Below are 24,007 nucleotides of genomic sequence, written 5' to 3' on the forward strand. Positions count from 1 at the left end.
GGTCTATTAATCAAGTTTCTTGATGAACTAGGACTCCCCGATGTGCTTTTTCGGCAGAGAACGGGGGATACAATAGCTCTTAAAGGCTGCAGTATATTACACTCCGACTATTACATTACATTACAGGGTGGTGGAGTACTTGATATTCCTCCATCATCTTTTACACCTGTTATATGACTAACCTAATTGGGGTTCGATGGGAGTACTCAATCGCCATTATACCAATTATAAGAATTCTCCAACATCCAGGACCCTCCAATATTCTCACACTACGTATTCACGCTAATAAATACATTCAGACTACGGATACAAAACATGTTTCCTCGAAGAATCGGATATGGGGACCCGGATATTCGCTGCGGTGCTCAATCACACTTCTCCTATCGAATCCTATCCTATCCTCTCAATTATGATTATTTGGAGATCGTGCGGTCTGGTGTGACGTAGGTTTTAGAAAAACATTTTCTTTATCGTGCCAACGTTTCCATCTTTGCGATCATCTTCAGGGCTGCATGTATCTTTGTTTTCCGTGTAGATGTTTCATCCTTGTCTGTCGTGTTGAGAGTGCCCCTCTCAATTATATTCTTTACTATGAATTCACTTAAGTAGGGTGGTGGAGTAGTCGATATACCATCACCATTTACACAAACTATCTATATCTAAACAATCGTAATGAGGGTCTATCTGATGCTCAATATTCCGACAACGGCTTTCTCACACTAATAAATACATTTCCTCTCAATATTCACAACAAAGAAACACAGACTAGTATCTGACACTATTACCTACAATGTAAATGTACAACCTGTTTCATCCAAAATCGGAACAGAGGACCAAAACATACACGCTCTCTGTAAAGAGCATTTCGATTAAATGGCACGCATCAAGCAACCAATGTCAAACCGGATAAAACGAACCTTTACTAATACTGTATAGCTAATTTAATCGATATAGGGTACTTCAAATTCCATGATCGGCCGTCTTACATTATATATTTACTCTAATAAGTACATTTACTCTCAAATACACACAAAAAGTATTATATATAATAAAACAGACATGTTTCCTTCAGAAAAGGAGACTCAAATATTTAATTCAGTAATAAGCAAATTCTCCTATCTGGTGGCAATCCTGCGCGCTCTCTATATGGAGCCAAGGAATTGCACCCTTCAATTAGGTGGAACACATCGAGCAACCTTTCAATGCATGACGTACGCGGGGGTTTGTCCCAGAAGTCAGTGCCGGTGTGTCAACCTAGCATGGCCAAGTATTCTAATAGTTAGATGCTCCTAGGGCCACACCTATCGACAGCGCTTTTCTCTGTCGATACGGCCCACCGACGATGCCACTTTCTTTTTATCAAAATTAATTTAATGTTTTCTCAGATATACTAACAGCTAAATATTATGGTTAGTGATATGCATCTGTGAACTAGATATTCAGGAGGAAAGAACTCAATAGAAAGTAGTAACGGGGTCTGTAACGTTTATTATATTATTAATGCACCTAAAAGGGTAAGTATCACAGCTAAAGATGCCCGGGCCGGGTTTATGATCGAAAGAGTAATTCCCGTTTTATTTATAATAATTAACGAGGATGGTTTAATTACGTTAGGGTTCTGTTTATTGCATAATAGGTGGGGAATGGCTCGGTCAAGCGGTTATTGCTGCGGCACACCCGTAAACATCAATACCCCCCTCGCCCTAACAACCCACCCCTGCTCAACAGCCCCTACTTTTATTGCATTTCTACCCCCACCCTGGGTCGGCAGCGAGAAAGAGCGAGGGGGCTGAGAAATAATTAACTACACGCAAACGGATTGAATTATGCACAGATCTTCTCTAAACTCACGCTACACAAGAAAATGCATATTGAAATTCAAGGAATGGCTCGATATCCAACCCCCGTGATATTTACAGTGGCCTGGCATGCATAGTTCGACAATTGCGTGGTCGGTTGCGAATCCGTCGGCAACGTACGCAGCGTGCAATTCGCCCTTAGAACTGTTTGCACAAAGCAGGAATTAATTTAGACAAAGCACGAAACGAAAGACGTTCCAACCGCCAGGATATCTGTAATTATCGAAGGCGTAAATTAAGCTTAGAAGCAAGATTTCCACCTCGGATTTGAATGTTTAAAAATTTATATGTAGACTGAGATGCCAGCAGTTCAAGGTCCAGACCGACGAGAGGACCTGGGCTGAAAAAATGTCGATCTTTTCCCCTGGGGTTGACAAAGCAAGGTAGAAGTTGGGCAAGTTCATTATTTTTTGGTGAGAGTAGATAGAAGGGCGAATATCTGGAATGCTTCCGGCAATCCGACGTATCTATTAACCCACGCATCGACCACGTAGCCCCTTCTCTTTCTACGGAAACTCCACTTAAAGAATGCGATATGATTTAAGGGACGCCGGGTCCGAAGGCATCGAGCTCTTCGCCCTCATTTTTCCCTATTGATAGAATCAAATTAATTTATTGAATGATTGGAATCCTCAGGTAAGACTTAAGAGACAACAATTTTACAGAAGACTTAGATAACTACGAAGATTTCTAGGAACATCAGCACTAAATTAATCTTATAAAGACTTTACTGCGACCACTTTGGACACGGATTGGAACTGTTGGGTTGTGCCAAGCAATGTATAATCGAGCGCATACAATCTTCCAATCAAAAGTCTTCAGACAAAACATCAAAACACCTTACTACATCACTATCCACAACTACCTCAACATTCCTATTTCTCGGCAGGCAGACAGTTACAAGCCGGCGCCCCACAAAGTCCTTTGCATCACTTACACCGCTGACCTATCTATACTAATACTATCATCACCACCTACGCGGACGATACCGCAATGTTGTTCTCTAACTCGAATCCTGTCCAACCTACCTCTAACACCCAAGAACACCTTATGCTTATCGAAGATTGGTTCCGAAAGTATAGGACATGACTGAATGAATAAAAATGGAGTCAGTGTACGTACATGTTGAAAAAACGGTCTTGCCCTCCAATGTATATCAACCACAAAAGATACCGATTTCCATTCAAGTCAAATGGAACTAGGAAGTGGGGGTTTATATTCTCCAAGCATATTGTACATTCCTAGTTCCTCAGTTCAGTTGGTCGATTCGATCCTTCTTTCAAGGAGTACTAGGTACTTGCGACACTGACTGCCCTTGCAATAATTCTTTCCCCTATGTTTTCTTTGCATGTTTCTTGTTATGTCTCCATTGAGCTGTTGCTTCGCATTCGAAGATGATACGGTTTTCTCGGTTCTAGGTTATGGGTTTCTTCCACCTCATTGCATTATGTACAAATGGGATCATCTCGCCCATGCACAGATACCAGTGAACGGTATATAGTCCTATCAGTCTGAATTTAGCCCTGTCTAACTGTAGGAGTGGGTTTGCCAGACTTGGTGAGGGATGTTTTAATACACGTTTACTGTGTTTAGCTCCTCTAGAGTTTATCCACTTCTCCTTTTTTATTGTGTGTGTGATGGATGATTCTGTGTTTGTATTAGTTATCCCAAGAATACGGTTGCCTATGTACGGTCTTGCAGTACCTCCTCTGGCCAGTGTGTCTGCGTTTTCCTTACCCGAAATTCCCTTATACCTGGTACCCAAAATAATATCAGGTTGTTATGTTTCCACAGGTTTTGTTGATTTGGGAAGCATTCAATCATATTGATTTTTTTACATGCTAATATTTTAATAGTTGCTTGGCTGTCCGATCTTATGGGGATTTTTTTTGCTAGTGTAACCTCTTTTAAGATTTTCTAAGGCACAAGTGTTTATGGCACGTATTTCAGCTTGAAAGAGCGAGAAGTACTAATGAGTTTGAATGCTCTTGCTCATCTCATCTGTATACCATATCATTGTATGCGATTTCCTCTTGAATTCGTCTTTTGTAGTCTGTTGAGACTTTGTAGGATGTCGTAAAGAGGTTTCTGGGATCATGAAGTCAGTCCCCATTTCAAAGAACGGGCCAGAAAGGGTTCAAGTTTAATTGAATAAATATTTTCTTGGGAAAATGACTCTACTAAATCAAAATCGGTCTATTAGAGGAGAAATGCTCCGGTCGGTGGACAAATGTGGCAATTTTTATTTTATTTTCTGTTTTAATATCGATTGTACAGGCTTTACCTAACTGGAAAGAGAGAGTTAAACCCCCATTTCACGGCATCCGTTAATAAAATATAGGAAGAAAAGAAAATCTCCACCAAACGTCGATTCCCTTCATTTTTCCTTTCCGCTCTAATTGAAGACCAATTAAATCCATTATTTATCCAGGCCGATTCGCCCTTTGTGACGGTTTATTTGCATATGGGGGGGGGGCAGGAGTCATAAAGGATTAATTTGCCAATTCACCTCGAATCAATTTCGTCCCTTAACTTAAATGCCGAGGGATACATCTACATGCAAACATATTTTTCATGGTGAATCCTAACAAATGGGATTTAGTTGGTTTTAGTGTGCTGAATGGGCCAGGTTACCTGCGTCAACCATTGAAGGCCCATGAGGTCAAAAATGAAAGGAGGCACTTTCCCAGGCGTGGGCGGGCGCCCGTCAACGACCTGTCCATTGAAGAGCCAAAAGCATTTGCAATAAAGGAATTGTTGGCTTTTGGCACGTCACTTAAACCAACAGTTATGACACACCGGTGTCCACGAATCAACTATACACGAATGTCCTTTCATGATTTGCAACTACCAAATTTGCTAGGAAAGTTTTTTTCATAGGTTTTCCTATATTTTATCCGTATTGATTAATTGATGGTTTTTCTTAATGCTAAAGAGAATTAAAATGAAGGGGGCGTCGGTGGCCGCAACTGTTTAGGCGTTGACACGGCGGTCAACACTTAAGGTCTTGGGTTCGAATCCAGGAATCCAGCGGCCCTGCATTCGAACCCGACATACTTACAAATGTGTGGTGATTAGTGACCGTTAATCGATAATTATTCAGAAATCATGAGATGCGGTCTGGTGACCACCGGTACCAGACCGCATCTCACGATTTCTGAATAAATACTTACAAATGTTTTTTTTTTCAAAAATACCCGCACTCTGAGAGTTTATATGACTTCTGCTGTTGTGAACCCTCGTTAAAAAAAAATTAAATGTCAGAATTTAAAAAGTTCCGTGAGGCAAATTTTTTTAATAGAATTTTAACCATGGGATAATTTTTTGGTCTTTCTTCTGAACTACCATTTAATATCTAATAGTTATCGAAATAGCAAAATTGTACCCTGGGGTTAACAGGCCGTCGTATCACAAAACATCTCGACTTAAAACAGGCAAAACCCAATTAGCATATTTTTCTTCTGAATTCCCTTTTACGTAACCAAACGTTCCCATTCATCCCGTATCCCGCCTCTCCAATCCAAAATCCTAAGAAAAGATCCTTAACGGTCCCTTATACATCTCCAATAAAACCATTAACGCTGACCTTCATATTCCAATCGTTCACGATCTTGTGAGAACAAGTTATAATAAATTCGACAATACCTAAACCCCCTCGGTCCTATTTTCCACTCTAACCATACCTGGAAATCCTCTACGTCGGCTGAAGCGGCAATGGCCTGGGGATCTTCTTCAGTGATGTGTATGTGTGTGCAGTGTGAGGGTGTGTCACCAGTGGGTAGCTTTTTCCATCGTGTTTACCTACCAAGACTATGAATTATCAATTTTACTTATCGTAAGGAAAGTTGTATGTGAAAATAGCAATAAAAATTACAAAACTAACCTATAATTTCGGTTAAACTGCAAAAGAACATTATCTCCATTTATTGTTATTTGATTGATTTTGATTTGAACCAAATCGGATATCTTGACGTTGGTTTTCCAAGGAAATATGAAATGAGCATTAATCAGATACGGTTGCGCAACCGTTTTTAATGGAAAATCCGAAATAGCGCGCAAAAATTCCAGACTCCGTCCCACTCGATACGATCAGTATGATTAGCATTCAAATAAAAGCAACAGTAGATTTGTTACGTTATCCTATGTAGATATTTGTTAGGTATAATTGGTATAATATGAATAATATAATGTTTATCCTTAAAATAAAACCACAAAAAATAAATAATATATAATAATATATCTTCGCTATCAGTAAAGTAAGCCTAGAAAATGTTTTCGAAAAAAAATTCGGATTCTTTTTACGGACCTTTTAAAGCCTTTAAAGGTGAATTTTTATGGGAAACCATATACATTTTTAAACTGGAAAGTTAACATGGAGCAATTGTTTCTCCGATGTCCTGTTTTTCACCTAAAAATTTAAATCCTCTGGATTTTCTACACATCAATGTTATTAGAACCAATGGAAATATGCATGTTCTTTTTTGACCCTACAAATCGAAGAGGCATTCGCAAAATGAAAATTTTGAGAGCACAAAATCTATAAAATATATATGTATAATTTTGGGGGATTTTCTCAAAAAATTTTATTCGGGGATTTTCTGCATTTATTTCCTGATTATTTTTTTTTAACCTAGGATTAGAAAATACATAAAGGATCTTATTAAAAATAACATTATCTCTTTTTCTCCTGTTTTTGCTTTTAAAAATCCGTAACTCTTCGAGATTTTATCATAATTCAACTTTATGACAGAAGTATGAAAGCTGAATTGTTATACTTCCAGCCTATATAAACAACTTTTGGATTCCATGTCATTATATAGGAGAAAAATGGGGTTGAAATTAACAAAAACTCACGAAACGTTTTATTTTTTATCTTCCGCACGGATTTATTTAAGGAGGCCGTTCAGCCGTTGGTGAATTCGTAATTCGTATAGTCTCGTATATTTTAATTTTTGAAAAAAATTGGAAGACGAAAAATTTAAGAGTAAACATTTTTCCCAAAAAATTTTGTACTCAGTTTTGTTTGAATATATTTCAACTTTATTATACATCTTTTTGGACTAGCATTAGACAAAATCTTTATACCTGTTATAAGGTCCTAAAATCTTTAAATATCGAGTTATTATTATTTTTTAATTTGTATTCCCGGGAATCTTGGTTTAAAAAAAGAATGGGTGTCAACTTTATTAGTTATAGTAAGTCAAAAAAAGGTTCGGATGAATTCGGATTCAATTTAAACACCCATTAAAGCCTGTATTTACGGATTTGTATAGGAAAATACATATTTTTGGGCTGGACTCTCCGGGGCAGTTTTTTCCTCTCATGTCCGTTTTTCTTTCACTTAAAAAATAACAACTCCTCTGGATTTAATCTATATTCAACTTTAATCCATTTTCAACATAGAAAGAGGCATGTTTCTTATTTGAGCGTATATAAAAAACTTTTGTTGAGATTTGTCATTATATGGAAGAAACGAAGGATGAAATCGACGAAAACTCTCCAAACGTTTTATTTCATATCAACTTTTTGGATTTGTAAAGAGACGAGAACCTAAGGCCATAAGTCCTTAAAGGAAAGTTAAATAAAAAAAAGAAAAAGAGACGTACCAGATTTTTTTTTTACATCAAGAATTAGAAAATAATATAAAGAATTTCATTAAATGAGATTAAATTCATAAAAAGTTATAAAAACTTGAAGATGCAACCAATAAAATAAATTGGCAAATATAAATTTATTTTGTTTTAATTTAGTGAAAATTATTTTAAAATGTTAAATAAGAATTTTTAAACAGAACACGTACATATAATGGATAAACAGGCATGCAGCAAAATTTTTTTTATCTCCGGTGTTTATTCACTTAAAAAATAGTAAGTAACTCCTCTGGATTCTAATCCAAATTGACCTTTCCTACAAATGCATTATGTTTAGTGGTCAGATTGGCCAAATTACTTCTTTCAATTAATTTCTCTTTTGATGTAATGTCTTGGTTGAAATGAAAATGTTAGTGTCACGAGCGAGATTCGAACCCACGACCTTCGGCTAAATACGCCGCTGCTCTAACCACTTGAGATGTACCTTCTATGATCCTATATAAACAACTTTTGGGTTTTGTGTCAATATGTATTTGAAAAATGAGGATGAAATCAACAAAAACTCTCCAAACGTTTCATTTCATATCTAGTTTCTTCAGTTTTTAAAAAAAAAGACCAGGTTCATGACATTAGGAGTAGTTTTACATTTTGTATAAGATCTTGGTGTAATCACTTCACTCGCCGAATCTTGATTACACAACATTTGAAAAATGGCAAAAAGAGGTAAAATGCCAAAGGTTGTAGGTTGGGATGGAGTGTTGGTATCCGAGTAGATCGAAGTCACGTTAGCTCAACTGGCAAGAGCACCGGCGTATTGATCTGAAGGTCGTGGGTTCGAATCCCGCTCCTGACACTAGCTTTTTCATCTGAACCAAGACCTTATATAAAAAGAATATGGTCAATTAAACCATTAAACATTAATGGATTGTTATAATCATTTTTGTAATTTGAAAACAAAACAAGCATTGCAAGGCGAAAAAGTTTGAAATTGCAATATATTTTCTTTTCCTATTCCTAAAAAATTTGTACTCGGGTTGTCTTTTTGAATATATATCAACGTAATCGTAATATTATTTAAAGTTATTTAAACGCGAGTTATCCGGCGGTGTATCAATCAGTGCTATGAAGTAATTAGTCCATTTTAACGCATAAAAATTTATGTTTTAGTCTGGAAGCAGTACACGCGAGAGTAGGAACGACGCTTCGTTTTTTTTCTGCAGAGTGGACATGGAAACCGTCAAAACGCGGAAAAAGGACATTCACGAAAGACGGGTCCCCGAAGGGAAGGAAATTCCCATAAAGGAGCGGAATTTAAACAATGGAGTCCGAGGGGCTAAAACTAATAACGACCCTCCCCAGAGGATATGGGCCGGGCCGGGCCGGGCCGGACACGGGGTGTCGGAGGAACAACTGAGGCGATCGGATCCGTCCGCTATCTTCCAGGTGAGTCATTGAAAATGGAATTACTGACGGCTTTCTTCTCTCCTCTTCCTGCTGACTAGTCATCAGGTGAACTATGCTCTTCACGGTCGAGTTTACAGAAAAGTGCCCATCCTCCGACTAGGGAGACGTTTCAAGGGATGTTCTGTTTTACATTAATCATTCCCGCTACCCCTTCGACCCTTACTTTCCGCCTCTCTTGACGGACAATCCTATTTACAAGTTACCACCCGAAGAAAGATAAATGGTTTGAAAAGTACTACAGACCGGTCCTTTTGGGATAAACCCCGTCCCGCTCCTTTTAATAGATTTCCCTGTCAGGCCATTCATCTGAAGAAATTGGATTTTTTAATATTTAAAAACCGATTCTTCTTTTGTTTACGCTCCGGCTGAGCGCTTTAACCCCTTTCCGATGGCCGAATCCCCTTCTTTTTGTAATTCTCCGCTTACATTTCAATAGACTTCATCAATTAGCGGAAGCTTCCAAAGCCGCAACCGGATCGATAACGCCGTTATATACAGGGTGGTCAGCTCGTCGTGTTAAAATCTTCTTTTTTTTTGTGGCTAACAATACATCGAAAGTGGAGTAGAATGCCGTAAACCTCCCGGTTTTATCTCAATGTGTTCAAAAGTTACCATTTTTTAGTATTTGTTTAAGAAAAACATGTTGATTTTACATAAAACCTGAATTTTCTCCAATCTTACGTAACTTTTCCTAACGTTTGACACCATTTTTAGATTTATCACCCTATTTCCTTTTAGATTAATCCACTTTCGTTCTAAAAATTGCCAGTCTACGTACAAAATAACTGCACAAAAAATCATGAAATTTGCCAAACGGTAGTTGGTACGACCAACTTCATTAAACCGTAGATCCGTTACATTAAATTTTAAAAAAGGACAAAACCAGTTAAAAACTCAAGAATTTTAGGAGCTTTACAACGGTCTATTCCACACCTCGATTATTTTGAGTTTTTGGCGGGCAATTTCAATTGGAATATGGGAAAACGTGGTCCGTGCGTATACTGGAAATTAAATTGGCGCAAGAGTTGATCGGGCATGTAAATTAATAATTATCAAATACATTCTGAAATAATTTATTATTAAAAAAATAAACTGTTCTTCAAAATAAAAACCCGATTAACTCTTGGGCCATGCATTTAATTCCCAGGATACGCCCAAGACCACGTTTTCCCAACTTCCAACAGAAATTGTCCATCAAAAAATCAAAATAACGAATAGACCGTTGTAAAGCTCATAAAATGTTGAAATATTTAGCTGGTTTGACATTTTTGAAAATGAAATCTAAGGTAACTACGGTTTAAAGAAGTTGATCCAAAATTAACATTTCGCAAATTTCACGATGTTGCGCAGTTATTTTGTAAGTAGACGCAATTTTTAGTACAAAAGTGGACTAATCTAAAAAGATATTCGGTGATAAATCTAAAAATAGAGTCAAAAGTTGGGACAAGTTTCGTTAGATTGGAGAAAATTTAGGTTTTATGTAAACAAACGAATTTTTCTTAAATGAACGCCTTTGAAAAATTGTATCTGTTAAACGGATTGAGATAAAAGCATAAGGTTGACGGCATTCTGCTCCACTTTTGATGATTTTTTTAAACACTACGAGTTGACCACCCCTTATTTTAACATTATTGCAAAATAGTCTAGTCTATCTTCGTCATGGTACATAGCCTCGGAGAGGCGTCGGTGGCCGCAACGGTTTAGGCTTGACACGACGCTCATCACTGTAAGGTAAAGGTCCCGGGTTCGAATCCAGCGGCATTCGTAGCCGAAATACTTAAAAAATTTGCCTCGGAACTCCTCCCGATGGTAAAAAATTGAAATTTTACTACAAAACTATCCATAAATTCCTTTTGCGACGCTGACCGACGGGATTCAGTTTCTCCCGATAAATAGGCATGTAAAATAAACAGTTGTCAATTTTCAGGACCCCCTCGTCCAACAATTAAACAGAAGCCTATAAAGGTAGAATACAATATCGAGACACAACAAATTGCGCTTTTAATTAAACCCCTTGTACAACCGCACTCTCGAAAAGTTAAACGGTCTTTTATCCGGAGCAGTTATTCGATTTCGGAATTTTCATCACCGGCGAACACATTCAAATGACTTACGGCCCACAAAGAGACATCAAACGTAAAACCATTGATGGTGTTTATGAGAAAAAAAGGAAAAAAAGAAACAAACACCGAAAAACAAACTGAATAATTAATTGTCACTGAATTATAAACTAAACGGTCAGAATCTTATTTTTTTTTACCAAATTTTAAATGATTTTCTTTAAGGAGAGATAGTTGCGAGGGGGTAGAGATCGTTTTACGGACTAACATCTATTTTTCATCTTTTTAATGTTGTTCGATTCTACTTCTACTAGGTGAATTTTAATTTTTAATGTTTTTGTAAGTCTGTGCTGTATATTAAAGCATTCAACTTCAAATTTTTACCATATTTAAGCCATTTTTCAAGGTCATTTATTTGTACAAAAAGGGGTTAAAATTTTGCCATTTTTCGGTTCTTAGAATAGCACAAATTTGGAGCTAGGGTTTTTTTAAATAGATAATTTTTTAACTAATTTTACTTCATATTAATTTCTTCATAATCGAATATTAAAATAATTTACGATTTCATCTTCCACTCGCGCAGTAACACTCGCAGTGTAAACAAATCGTATGCTGATCCATGGAAAATCAGTAGCAGCAACTTTCTTTGTGATATCACCTTCAACTCGCGCGATATCGCATCGTAAGCAGTGTAAATCGGTCGCACGCTGATCCACTCAAAATCAATAGCAGCAACTTTCTTTGTGACATCACCTTCCACTCGCGCGATATCGCATCGCAAGCAGTGTGAAACGGTCGCACGCTGATCCACTCAAAATCAATAGCAGCACCTTTCTTTGTGATATCATCTTCTCGCGCGATATCGCTTCGCAAGCAGTGTAAAACGGTCGCACGCTGATCCATTCAAAATTAATAGCAGCAACTTTCTTTGTCATATCACGTTCATCTCGCGCGATATCTCATCGCAAGCAGTGTGAAACGGTCGCACGCTGATCCACTCAAAATCAATAACAGCGCCTTTCTTGGCGATATCACCTTCAACTCGCGCGATATCTCATCGTACGCAGTGTAAAACGGTCGCACCCTGATCCACTCAAAATCAATAGCAGCACCTTTCTTTGTGATATCACCTTCTCGCGCGATATCGCATCGCAAGCAGTGTAAAACGGTCGCACGCTGATCCACTCAAAATCAATAGCAGCACCTTTCTTGGCGATATCACCTTCAACTCGCGCGATATCGCATCGCAAGCAGTGTGAAACGGTCGCACGCTGATCCACTCAAAATCAATAACAGCACCTTTCTTGGCGATATCACCTTCAACTCGCACGATATCTCATCGTACGCAGTGTAAAACGGTCGCACGCTGATCCACTCAAAATCAATAACAGCACCTTTCTTGGCGATATCACCTTCAACTCGCGCGATATCGCATCGTAAGCAGTGTAAAACAGTCGCACGCTGATCCACTCAAAATCAATAGCAGCAACTTTCTTTGTGATATCACGTTCAACTCGCGCGATATCGCATCGCAAGCAGTGTAAAACGGTCGCTCGCTGATCCACTCAAAATCAATAACAGCAACTTTCTTTGTGATATCACGTTCAACTCGCGCGATATCGCATCGCAAGCAGTGTAAAACGGTCGCTCAAAATCAATAGCAGCAACTTTCTTTGTGATATCACGTTCAACTCGCGCGATATCGCATCGCAAGCAGTGTAAAACGGTCGCTCGCTTATCCACTCAAAATAAATAACAGCACCTTTCTTGGCGATATCACCTTCAACTCGCGCGATATCTCATCGCATCACAGGCAGTGTAAATGGACTCTTAAGACGAAAAACGCGAGTACATTGTACGTGATCTCGCCAGTTCAATTAAAACGTTTATTATCTAGGAACTTTATTATCAGCAAGGCTGAAAGACGTCTGGCGGGCTTTAATGAGAAAAGCACAAATATTTATTATTAAATTTTGTCGTAATCATTGGTATTCACGTGTGCATCCGCATAGACTATAAACGCCTAGAAGGCCTTTTGGCAAGTATTTATAAAACTTTCATCAAAACTGTATTGTTTTTTACTTTGTCTGTAATAATTACAAGTTTTTACTTGTACTTATTAACAGTTACTTTTCAGTCTGTGACTGTTTAACAAACCATTTTTCATTTATCCACAAGTGAGCTTAATGTCAGAACGTTTCCGGGAGCCGAAAACTAAAATGAACAATTTTATGTAATAGCAATGAGGAAAATTTATATTTACACCCGCTTCTCCCACATCCCGGGATATTTGTAGAGCTCTAATAATAAAATCCCAGATTGTAGAACCTAATTAACAAGATAAATATTAGATCAACGGTGAATTGCAATTATTGTCAGTCCAAACGGTGAAGATGTTGAAAATTCGTTTTTTTTTCTGTCTCATATTCTAGGCCGCGGGTGTTGATTATTTTCCTCAAGAGGTAATAAATTTCCAAACGCAAATGAAGTACAGCTTGTTTACGATGAAGGCGAAAATCGCACAAGAATGTTAATTCCCCGAGTCGAATTTCCAAGATTGAAAGAAATGTCGGCAACAATAAAAATTCTAATATAAATCATTTTGATCGTGCCGTTTGCTACATGAAGGTAGAAAAAGGGCTATCTCGACCAAAAAAATCAGGCCATGCGATGTGATGGAATTGAGCGGACTGCGATGGGAAATATATGAGTAGTCAACAACACCCAGGAACCCTTCTGTATGATTTCAAACCACCACATAAAGGAAACAAATGATGGATTAAATTGTTCAACATTCATTCATACCAGGTTGAACCACACTCTGGGAAAGCCAGAATTAGGCTTAGCCAAGAATGTCACGTCTAAACTTAATAGAGATCTGATTCCGGGATCCCGGTTAAACATTGGCAATTTATTAATTTTTAACTGCAATTTTATAGAGAAAAAATCAAAAAAGATCGTTCAGGTCGCAGGAAACACTAAACGCTTTGAGATCATCGCGCGGCATCGCATATTATAACTAGATCCCATGTTGATCCACGCAAAGTCAATGGCAGCAACTTTCTTCGCGATTTCAGCTATTACTCGTGCGACATTGTATCGCATCGCTGGCATTGTAAATACATACAACAAAAACCTTGCTTTTCTTATATGTAGTTTTCGGCTATGTTTGTTTGTCAGAAATAAAGTTTGAAACGTATTTAATTTTTTGTGGTGTGGAATAAATCGTCTCTTCTTTCCGCCATTTATCAATCACAGTCGAATCCATTAAGGGATGGAACGGGCTCCTAGGAAGCAATCCCTTGATATTTCCCTTTTCAGGATAACATTTTAATTATTTAACGGAGGGAAATGTTGAAATGTTTAAACTGATAGCGTTTTTCGGTCGAACAAATGGTTTGTTCCTATTTACTATTTACTTTATTCACTTCAATTCCACGAATTTTAATTTTGATAAGCATTCCTTATTGAAGGGAGATTGTACTTTCTGTTTGAAGCACCGAACTTAAAAGTTTGACCATATTTCAGCAAATTTGAAGGACATTTAGTTGTTTAAATGCAGGAAGAAAAATTTCCATTTAAAGTATCATTTTCTTAGAAAAAAACAAATAATACAATCTATTCGGTCTATTGGATTATTATATACATTAAATTTATATTTTATTTTTATAATATAATACGAATTCATAGCTAGTCTTAAAAAAGAGAGAATTCTTAATGTTTTGTAACTTAAAGTTGCAAGAAAATTTTACCCCTTTTTTTACTTTTAAAAAATATATTTAACCGCTCTAAGGTGTTTATTTAAAAAAATGATTAATTGGAGATCATGAAATGCGGTCTGGTGTAACGTAGGTTTTAGAAAAACATTTTCTTCATCGTGCCAACGTTTCGATCTTTACTGCGATCATCTTCGGGGCCTGGAATTTATAATTTAAATTTTATAAATACATGTAGGATGTGAAAAAGAAAAAAAGAAATTTATGCTAATTTAAACAATGTTTATAAATCCCAGGCCCTGAAGATGATCTCAATAATGATCGAAACGTTGGCACGATAAAGAAATGTTTTTCTAAAACCTACGTCACACCAGAGAGCATCTCACGATCTCCAGATTAACCAACGGTCACTAAACACCACACATTCAAAAAAATGTTGCTCAACACAATTGTTTGTCTGCTTATGTTCTACAAAATTTAAAAAAAAAATCGTTTCAATAAGAAGAAGGGTTTTAGGGAAAAGTGTATCCGAAATGTGAAAAAACAATTTTTAGGAAAGCGATTTTCCGATCGGGTTTTTTCGGGGAATTTTTCCCGCTGCCGACTCAAAACTTTAAACCCAGATTACTTTTTTTTTAACAGAGAGAAAAGGGTTATGAAAAGGAAGGCATTTTTTGACACAGAAAAAAATCGTTTCAATAAGAAGGAGGGTTTTAGGGAAAAGTGTATCCGAAATGTGAAAAAACAATTTTTAGGAAAGCGATTTTCCGATCGGGCTTTTTCGGGGAATTTTTCCCGCCGCCGACTCAAAACTTTAAACACAGATTACTTTTTTTTAACAGAGAGAAAAGGGTTGTGAAAAGGAAGGCATTTTTTGACAAAGAAAAAAGAAGTCTTACAACAGCGTAAGAGGTGGCAAGTTTCAAGTTCAACAAGGCAAGATACTTCAGAAAGCACTTAATTTGCAATTTCCAAAAAAATATTTGTAGGCACATCAAGCTTGTTACATTCTGCGAATGAAAGATTAAAGTTTAATATAGAAAAATAAAATAAATTTTATACAAAATTTGGTTCGAAAAACGATTGAGACTCCTTAAATGAAACGGGTCCATTCTCGATCGATGTAAAATAATAAATAATCAAAAATTTTATTTTAAAAAACTGGTCCGATTCGTTTTTAACAAGTCCGAAAAAAATGCTACAGTTAGACTCTATTTTTATACAAAACTTGCACGGAACAATTAATATATCCGGTGGCCGCAGACGTAATACGCCACAGAGCGTATTATTAGGCCTCGGGTTCAAATCTCACCGGCCCTGGGATTTGATTTTCAAAAACACCGGCACAATTTCCATTTAAAAGCGTGACACTTGAGCTACACGACTTAATTAATAATCACACAAGCCAGTGATTGTTACATAAAAAAGCTTTTCAATCGTATACCGATCGTTCCCTTTTATGCCTATTTATTCCAAGTTCTAAGTAACCCAAAATCCGACTGAACTTAAATCTTGTTCGAGAACACACTGTCAGGTGTGTAGGTAGGAGCTGATTTTGTAATTTGGCGATTTCCTGCCATCCTAGCCCGTTTATCCTCGCTGTTTTTGTCTGTCAGACGTTTCGTCCTTTCGCAATCTTCAGTGTTGTCAGGAGCATTCAGACCTGGCTGTGTTTTATTGGAAGGTGCAAGACGAGATTCATACATGAAAGTGGTAACTAATATTTTGGTCGTTTCCTGTCTATATGTCTTTAGGTCTCTCAGAAGTCGTTCTTCGTCTCTATCAGACATCACCTCGCCATATTCAGTAGTCCGTCAAGAGCATTCAGATCATCTGGTGAATTGAAACTATTGTAAGCTTACAGTTTTAGATGTATCGACCACTTTTTTTACTCACGAATAATTTTGATGTCGGTATGGTCTGGGTATAAAAATATATTCAATTGTTAACTGCCAAGCTTTCCACCAATTCAACGTCATCATCAGGGCAAAACAATCTTACAGATGTCAATAAATTGACATGATTACGTTTTTAATACATGGTTTTAAATTTTTTGAAGATTCAGTCCCAAAATTGCCAAGGACTGTAACACCGTTGCCTAGTCTATTTTTTACGTGGGTGTTAGAAATACGAGGTTATATGAACCCTTGGGGTGCGGGTGTTACAAAACATTTGTATGTCGGGGATAAATGCTGGACCGCTGGAATCGAACGCCTATAGTCTATGTTTCATCGTTTCGCAAATCTTCGGTGGTCTGTGGTGAAATGTTCGGACCGAAGAAGCTTAAAAAAGCTTTTCTCCAGGGTGGCCATTTTACAATCCAACTGTCGTAGGAAAGCCGTTCGCTGTCCATAATTCAAAGATGGAAAAAGCAGGCTAAATAATCGGCTTATAGTTTTATGAGAACTTTCACAAAGGTAAGACAAAGACCAGAATCTGTTATTTATTTAACTTTTTACCTATTTTTCCAATAGAAAGCTTTTATCGGAAAATGCCACAGCGTCAGATTTTAATTAAATTTTTAGATTTGATTTATTTGTAATAAATTTACATAGAAACTTTAAGTTTCAGGGGAAGTGGCGGGGCACAATTACATCCCGTTACAATAATTGATCTATATGATCTCTAGTCTAAACATAGAGGTTTAATATTGTGCTCGTGGAAAAATTACAAAAAAAAACCCACAAAAATAGGCGATTTTCCTTTTTTAATGTACAGTTTTTATGAAAAAGGACTCCCTGCCCAACAACTCCCAACTGAATAAGCACCCGCCATTTTACTAAATGAAGCCCCGTTTTAAAAGTAGTTCCTGTCAATTAGTGGATACTTAAAATTGTCCTTATTGAATTCCCCGGCGACGTTCACCTTCCAAAATGGAAAGGCTCCACACCGGTGGGAAGCCCCTCCCGAGTCACCCAGGTAAAATTGGATCGCCGCCCTGGTGCAATTATCAACCGTGTAATTTATCGGCAACCGCAAATTTTCCACTGGTTCGTCGAATCCGACGTTTCCGTTTTATTTCTCGACGGCAGGTGGACCCGGCGACTGTTACCTACGGCCAATCCAAAGGTCCACAATTATTATTGGCCGTAGAACGATATATAATTTTACAACTATTTGAATTCAAAAATTGATCATTTAACAGACTTTTCTTCTTTCGACATTCTACGGGTCAATGTCTCGTAGCGATAAACAAAACCGAACAATATCCACACACGATAATAAACAAATAAATGGCAAAGATGAAAAGATATAAAGGATTTTTTTTGTGTAAAACCGGAACCGTCTTAGGCCCTTTCAATCCAAAACACGACCTAAGCGGAAGAGTAAAAACAAATCGGGCTCCTCTCTTTATCTTATTGAACTGAATCGAAATAGAGTACGATTGCGTCATTGCCGTTCATAGCTGTCTTTAACAGACAAAAAATCCTTGGAGGGAAAACAATGCCACTGTCTTCGGTTATAATTGGAATAACAAACTTAAAGAGTCTCCAAATATTTTTTTACTTTCCGGCTTAAAAAGAATTTGTAGTTGGGCCGTTTCCGACCATACCGGTCCGCCATACTAGCTCAAACCCAACTCTCTACTTGGCATAAACCCAGTACGGCTCAAAAACGTACAACGGACCAAAATAACGAAGATAGAGAGACCAAAAATGATCAGTAACGACCGAACTAGAATTATTTTAAAACCGTTGACTTTAGTCTTTAGCGAAAACCCACCACAGCTGAAAAACGTCTGACAGACAAAATAACGAAGATAAGCGAACAAAAATGATCACAAACGACTTAACAATGATTATTTCAATAAAGTTGAATTTATTCTTTGGCGAAAAACCCAGCACAGCTGAAGAATGTCTGACAGAACAAAATAACGAGATAAGCGACCAAAAATGACCAGAACTACGATTATTTAATTAAGTAGAATTTATTCTTTGGCAAAAACAACATCACAGCTTAAAAAGTCTGGCAAAAAATGATCAGAAACGATAGAACTACAATTATTTTTATAAGGTCAATTTATTCTTTTGCACAACCCCCACCACATAAGGTCAAAAAGGCCATAGAGACCAAAACTACGAAGATAGGGAACCAAAAATGATCTGAAACAACGGAACTGCGATAATTTTTATAAAGTTGAATTTATTATTCGCCATACACCACCACAGGTGAAAAATGACATATCCAAACGATGAAGATAAACAGACCAAAAATGACCAGAAACGACTTAACAATGATTATTTCAATAAAGTTAAATTTATTCTTTGGCGAAAAACCCAGCACAGCTGAAGAATGTCTGACAGAACAAAATAACGAAATAAGCGACCAAAAATGACCAGAACTACGATTATTTAATTAAGTAGAATTTATTCTTTGGCAGAAACAACATCACAGCTTAAAAAGTCTGGCAAAAAATGATCAGAAACGATAGAACTACAATTATTTTTATAAGGTCAATTTATTCTTTTGCACAACCCCCACCACATAAGGTCAAAAAGGCCATACAGACCAAAACAACGAAGATAGGGGACCAAAAATGATCTGAAACAACCGAACTGCGATAATTTTTATAAAGTTGAATTTATTATTCGCCATAAACCACCACAGGTGAAAAATGTCTGAAATATCAAAACGATGAAGACAAGCAGAACAAAAATGATCAGAAACGACTTAACAATGATTATTTTAATTTTGTATTAATTCTTTGGCAAAAAAACCATAACAGTTTAAAATATGTGGCAGACGAAAATGCCTGTTTAGACAGGCAGACCAAAAATGACAGGACACGACCGAACTAAAATTATTTTTATACAGTGAAATTCATCCTTTTTTAAAAATCCACCCCAGTTCACAAACTCCAACAGTCCAATATAACGAAGTTAGGGAGACCAAAAATGACCTGAAACAACCGAACTGCGATAGGTTTTATAAAGCTGAATTTATTATTTCACTTTTATGTCCTTGTTCTTGATTTTGATACGATTCCGTATTTTACTTATCCGTCCATCAAATTGCGTCCAATGAATATATTTACTTTACTAGTCCATCAACGGCTTATTTGGCCTAACAATAAAATCGTCTTACTTGGACTCTACCCCAAGTACCAAGAAGCACGAATTCTATAAAAATGAGCTTCGATATACATTTTTTCCTGGAAGATCCTTACTTTTAATTTGGCCCGATGAGCATTTAAGAAAACAACGGTGAAGGTTTTTATCTGCCAGGTACACGGCACAATATGACGAAGGGATCGGCAGTTTCAGCAGGTTTGCCGGTCAGTTTACGTAAGACCCAGTATTTATTCTCTGGCAAATTATAAATAATCATCTCATAAACGACGCTAACAATTTAGTAAAACACGCATATAAATCATAATCAAATTGAAGGATGTTTAAAGTCGAAACTGTCCCTCGTGTCCCCGCAGCTGTAACAGGCAGAACGTTTCGGCTTTATTTTTCCAATTTCGTCAGCGGATCCTTTCAAAAGAGTGGACCAAATGGGATTTTTTCGATATATCAAAATCGGATGAGAGCCACACAACAATGGTAGCCCAAAAGGTCAGACGACAAAGTTTAAGGTTCTACATACCCGAAACTGAAGGACGCTAAAAGACGTGACAAATCGTTTGATTCCTAACAAAATAATCAATATTTTACGATAAGAAACTTCCGCAGAACCACACTCGGAGCCAGAACCAAAGAAAGACTTAATTACCAAGCTGTTTTATCGCATTTCGATCAATCCCTGGTAGCAATTTGGATTTTTAAGTAATAAAAAGCTCAATATCACAATAATATGTCAGGATTTTTGTTAGGAGCTCATTATCGTGGCAGTAAGTAATAAACAGCTCAATATCACAATAATAAGTAAGGTTTAGGCACCTATACAAAAAATTTCCAACTGAAATAATTTGGCCTTATAATCAATATGCCCGTATATATTTTGAATAGCTTGTTAGGGCTCCGAATGTTTTGGTTTATCCACTATTGGTTGCTACTTCCGTACAACCTACACTCGCGGCCAGAACTGTAGCATCAAAATCAAAACCAACCATCAAGTGTTTCTCGAGAGTAGTTTTTTCTCATCAAGGCCAAAGCTCTCAGGCTTATTAGATAACATATAAACTGAATTTATTTGGCATTATAGACCAATATATTTAATTGCACATTTATCCTACTACAAATGAGACTTGAGGATCGCACAGTGTTTTGGTTTATTCACCATTGGTTACTAATAATTATTGAACTTACGAATTATGGACTTCCGTAGAACCCACACTCGCGAGCAGAACTACACCATAACTATAACATCAAAACCAACCATCAAATGTTTGTTGCTTTCTTTTTATCTTGCAGGGGAAGATTTTTCTATTTTACGCAATTGATCGCTAATAATTATTAATATAAGAAACTCCACAGAACCCATACTCGCGGTCAGAACTATAGCGTCAAAACCAACCATCAAGTGTTTATTGCTTGTTTTTTAGCTTGCAAGGGCTGATTGTTTCTAATTTACGCTGAAGGGCTCAAGATTATTGGATAACCAATATCAACTGAATTTATTTGACAATATAAATCAAAATATTTATTTTACATGTATTCTACTGCAAATAAACCTCGTAAAGATCCCCTAGAATGTTGTACTTTATCCACTATGNATCAAATAAATTTATTTGGCATTATAGTCCGAAATATCTCATTTTATATGTATTCTACTTCAAATAAACCTCGTAAAGGTCCCCAAAGTGTTGTGGTTTATCCACAATTCATAATGTTAGGAACGTCCACAGAAACAAACCAGCCAGTGTTTGATGTTTTTTTTAGCTTGCTGAGGTAGTTTTTGAAAAATGAGTAATACCTTCAACTTATAGACCAAAATGTTTAATTGTACATTTATGCTACTATAAATAAGACCACACCCGACCGCATCTCACGATATCTGAATAACTATAAATAAGACTTTAAGATTCCCAGGGTGTTTTGGTTTATCCATTATTGGTCACTAATGATTATTAATATCAATATTAATAATTAATAGATATTAATATTAATTATTAATATTCCGTAGAACCCGCACTAACGACCAGAACTATAGCATCAAAACCAACCGCTGTTTGAACTATAACGTCAAAACCAACCATCAAGTGTTAGTTGCTTTTTTTTAGCTTGCACGGGTAGTTTTTTTCTAATTTAGGCTGAAAAAGTGAGGATTATTAGATAACCAATATCAACTGAATTTATTTGCCACATAGACCAAAATATTTAATTATACATTTATTCTACTTTAAATAAAACTTGCGAAGATCCCGAGAGTGTTGTGGTTTATCCACTATTGGTCAATAATAATTATTAAGATTAGGAACGTTCGTAGAAACCAACCATCCAGTGTTTCTTGTTGTTTTTTAGCTTGCGGAGGTAGTTTTTTGAAAAATGACGTAACTTGAAACGAAAATGTTAAATGTGACAAGCTAACCTCTGTCACATCTAACTGTCAACACGGGTTTTAAGAGGAGGAGGTGCAACACGAGACCCTTCCGAGAGGACCGTCCCACTGACTTCCTCAGCGGTGAAAATCGTCCGGGAAAGCGGAAACCATTGGGAAAGACCGGGAAAACACGTGGCCGAGTTCGGTTTGTACCTGCGTCGCTAAGATACAGAAGAAAGAGCGGCAAAATTAACAAACAAACCGGCCCTTTCACGGCGTTCTATTTTTCGAATGAAGATTTTTAACATGGACACCAAGACAGACTCGTCAAAAAGAATAACGAACGTGAAATTATTAAATCGTTATTCATTTTCAGCCTGTGCATACTGAAAACACAGGGATTATTTTCAAGTGCCATAAACAGTCATACTGAAAATAAGACGGTGTTTCCAGAGGGGGGCGTCCGGTCAAGGGAGAGTTAAAAAAAGAATAAGCGTCTTTAAAAAAAAAACTCTGTCTAAAGATTCTTCAGTGTGTTTGATGTGTTGGGACAAGTTAGATGAGATATTAATCAAAATGGTACTTACCGATAGAAAACGATTCCCTTCAATCTGGACGTTGAACAGTTCCGGGTAGTCAAAAATAAATCAAAAAGTGACCAGTGAAAAAGCACAATATACACCAATAAAAAAGAAAAATATCTGTATTTTTCTCTATATTATAAACAGCACAGCACAGTAAAAACCTTGTCTCACATTCCACAGGGAAGAAGGAGAAATAAAAAAAAGCAAAAATAATAGACGGCGTTTTGGGAAATGGTATCCGTGGTATTCCGTTGGTCCGGTCGGTGGATCCGGCGATCTTCGAACGGTTCGAGCGCCGGGTAAAGAACTGAGAGGGAGGCAGCCGTTTGTAGACTCTCGCCGAGAGAATGAGAGAGAGAGGGGGCTGAGAGGGAGCGTGTGAGGCAGCGGCGTGGTAGGGGCGAGGACTTGCGCGCCCGATCGAGGTTACCGCTTGACTGGGTCATCGGACGCCGTTCGGCCAGGTAGACGAGACCGACAGTCCTAGGCCAGGAAGAGGTGAGAGTACAAGCAGGACGTCACTCAAATTCAATTATTAAAAATTAACCATATGAAAATACCTACTGATGCAATACGCCCAATATACTTAGGAACAGTCGGTTCAAACTTGCAACTTCCTTGCTATGCAATTTGCATTTTGACTCGAAATTCGACATGTGGTGTTTTCAACGTTACAAGTATCGACCATTTTTGGTGTAACCTGGATGGCTTGAAAAAAAAATCTTCAGTTTTTTCTGCCTTTTTTGTCCTTGTTTTTCCAGTCTTTGGCAATGTTAGGACTGAGTCGGCCTTCGAGGAAATTTGAGATCGCTTGTAAACAAAAACGTTTTGCCTTGTTGATGGCCTTAAATTCGGTCGAAAGCTTGGAAGTGTCAATTGAATTTCATTTTTCTTCAAGACCATACCTTGATCCAGTGTGTTCCTGATGTGGTGTTTTGGCAATTACAAATATCATTTGTCACCAACGACGTGTTATCTGACTTCAAACAACCTGGAATTAATCTTCGTGAAATTAATGTTGTTACGTGACTTATTAAAAAAAACATGTTGATGTTTCCAACGCAACTGGTTCTTAAACGAGGGGAGGGGGCAACATCGCCCGTGAAATCTCGCGACCTTGGACGGAGATTGACAGTTTTACCAGCCGAATGTGATCTTCATGACACATCTGTGACCCACATATAACGTTGAAGCGGCTGTCTTCACTTTCAACTCTCAACAGATACACCGCTCTGACCTCGACGCAATGCCTCCTTGGTTTCTTAAGAACAAATTCCTCCATAGACTTTTCACGGGTTGAATAGGACC

At 37.3% G+C, this 24,007-nt stretch overlaps 1 protein-coding gene across 4 annotated transcripts in view; it reads right to left on the reverse strand.

The window, feature by feature from the left end:
* LOC106664095 (transcriptional enhancer factor TEF-1) overlaps positions 1–23,119 on the reverse strand; it is a 188,927-nt gene extending 165,808 nt beyond the window's left edge. For all 4 annotated transcript variants that reach the window (XM_014389502.2, XM_014389501.2, XM_014389500.2 and 1 more), the window contains exon 1: positions 22,703–23,119. The gene's annotated coding sequence lies outside the window, so the exon portion shown is untranslated. The remainder of the gene's footprint in view (positions 1–22,702) is intronic.
* Positions 23,120–24,007: the final 888 nt, after the last annotated feature.

The sequence above is a fragment of the Cimex lectularius genome, unplaced genomic scaffold, assembly GCF_000648675.2.
Source record: "Cimex lectularius strain Harlan isolate CLEC.00 unplaced genomic scaffold, Clec_2.1 scaffold127, whole genome shotgun sequence".
Lineage (NCBI taxonomy): Eukaryota > Metazoa > Arthropoda > Insecta > Hemiptera > Cimicidae > Cimex > Cimex lectularius.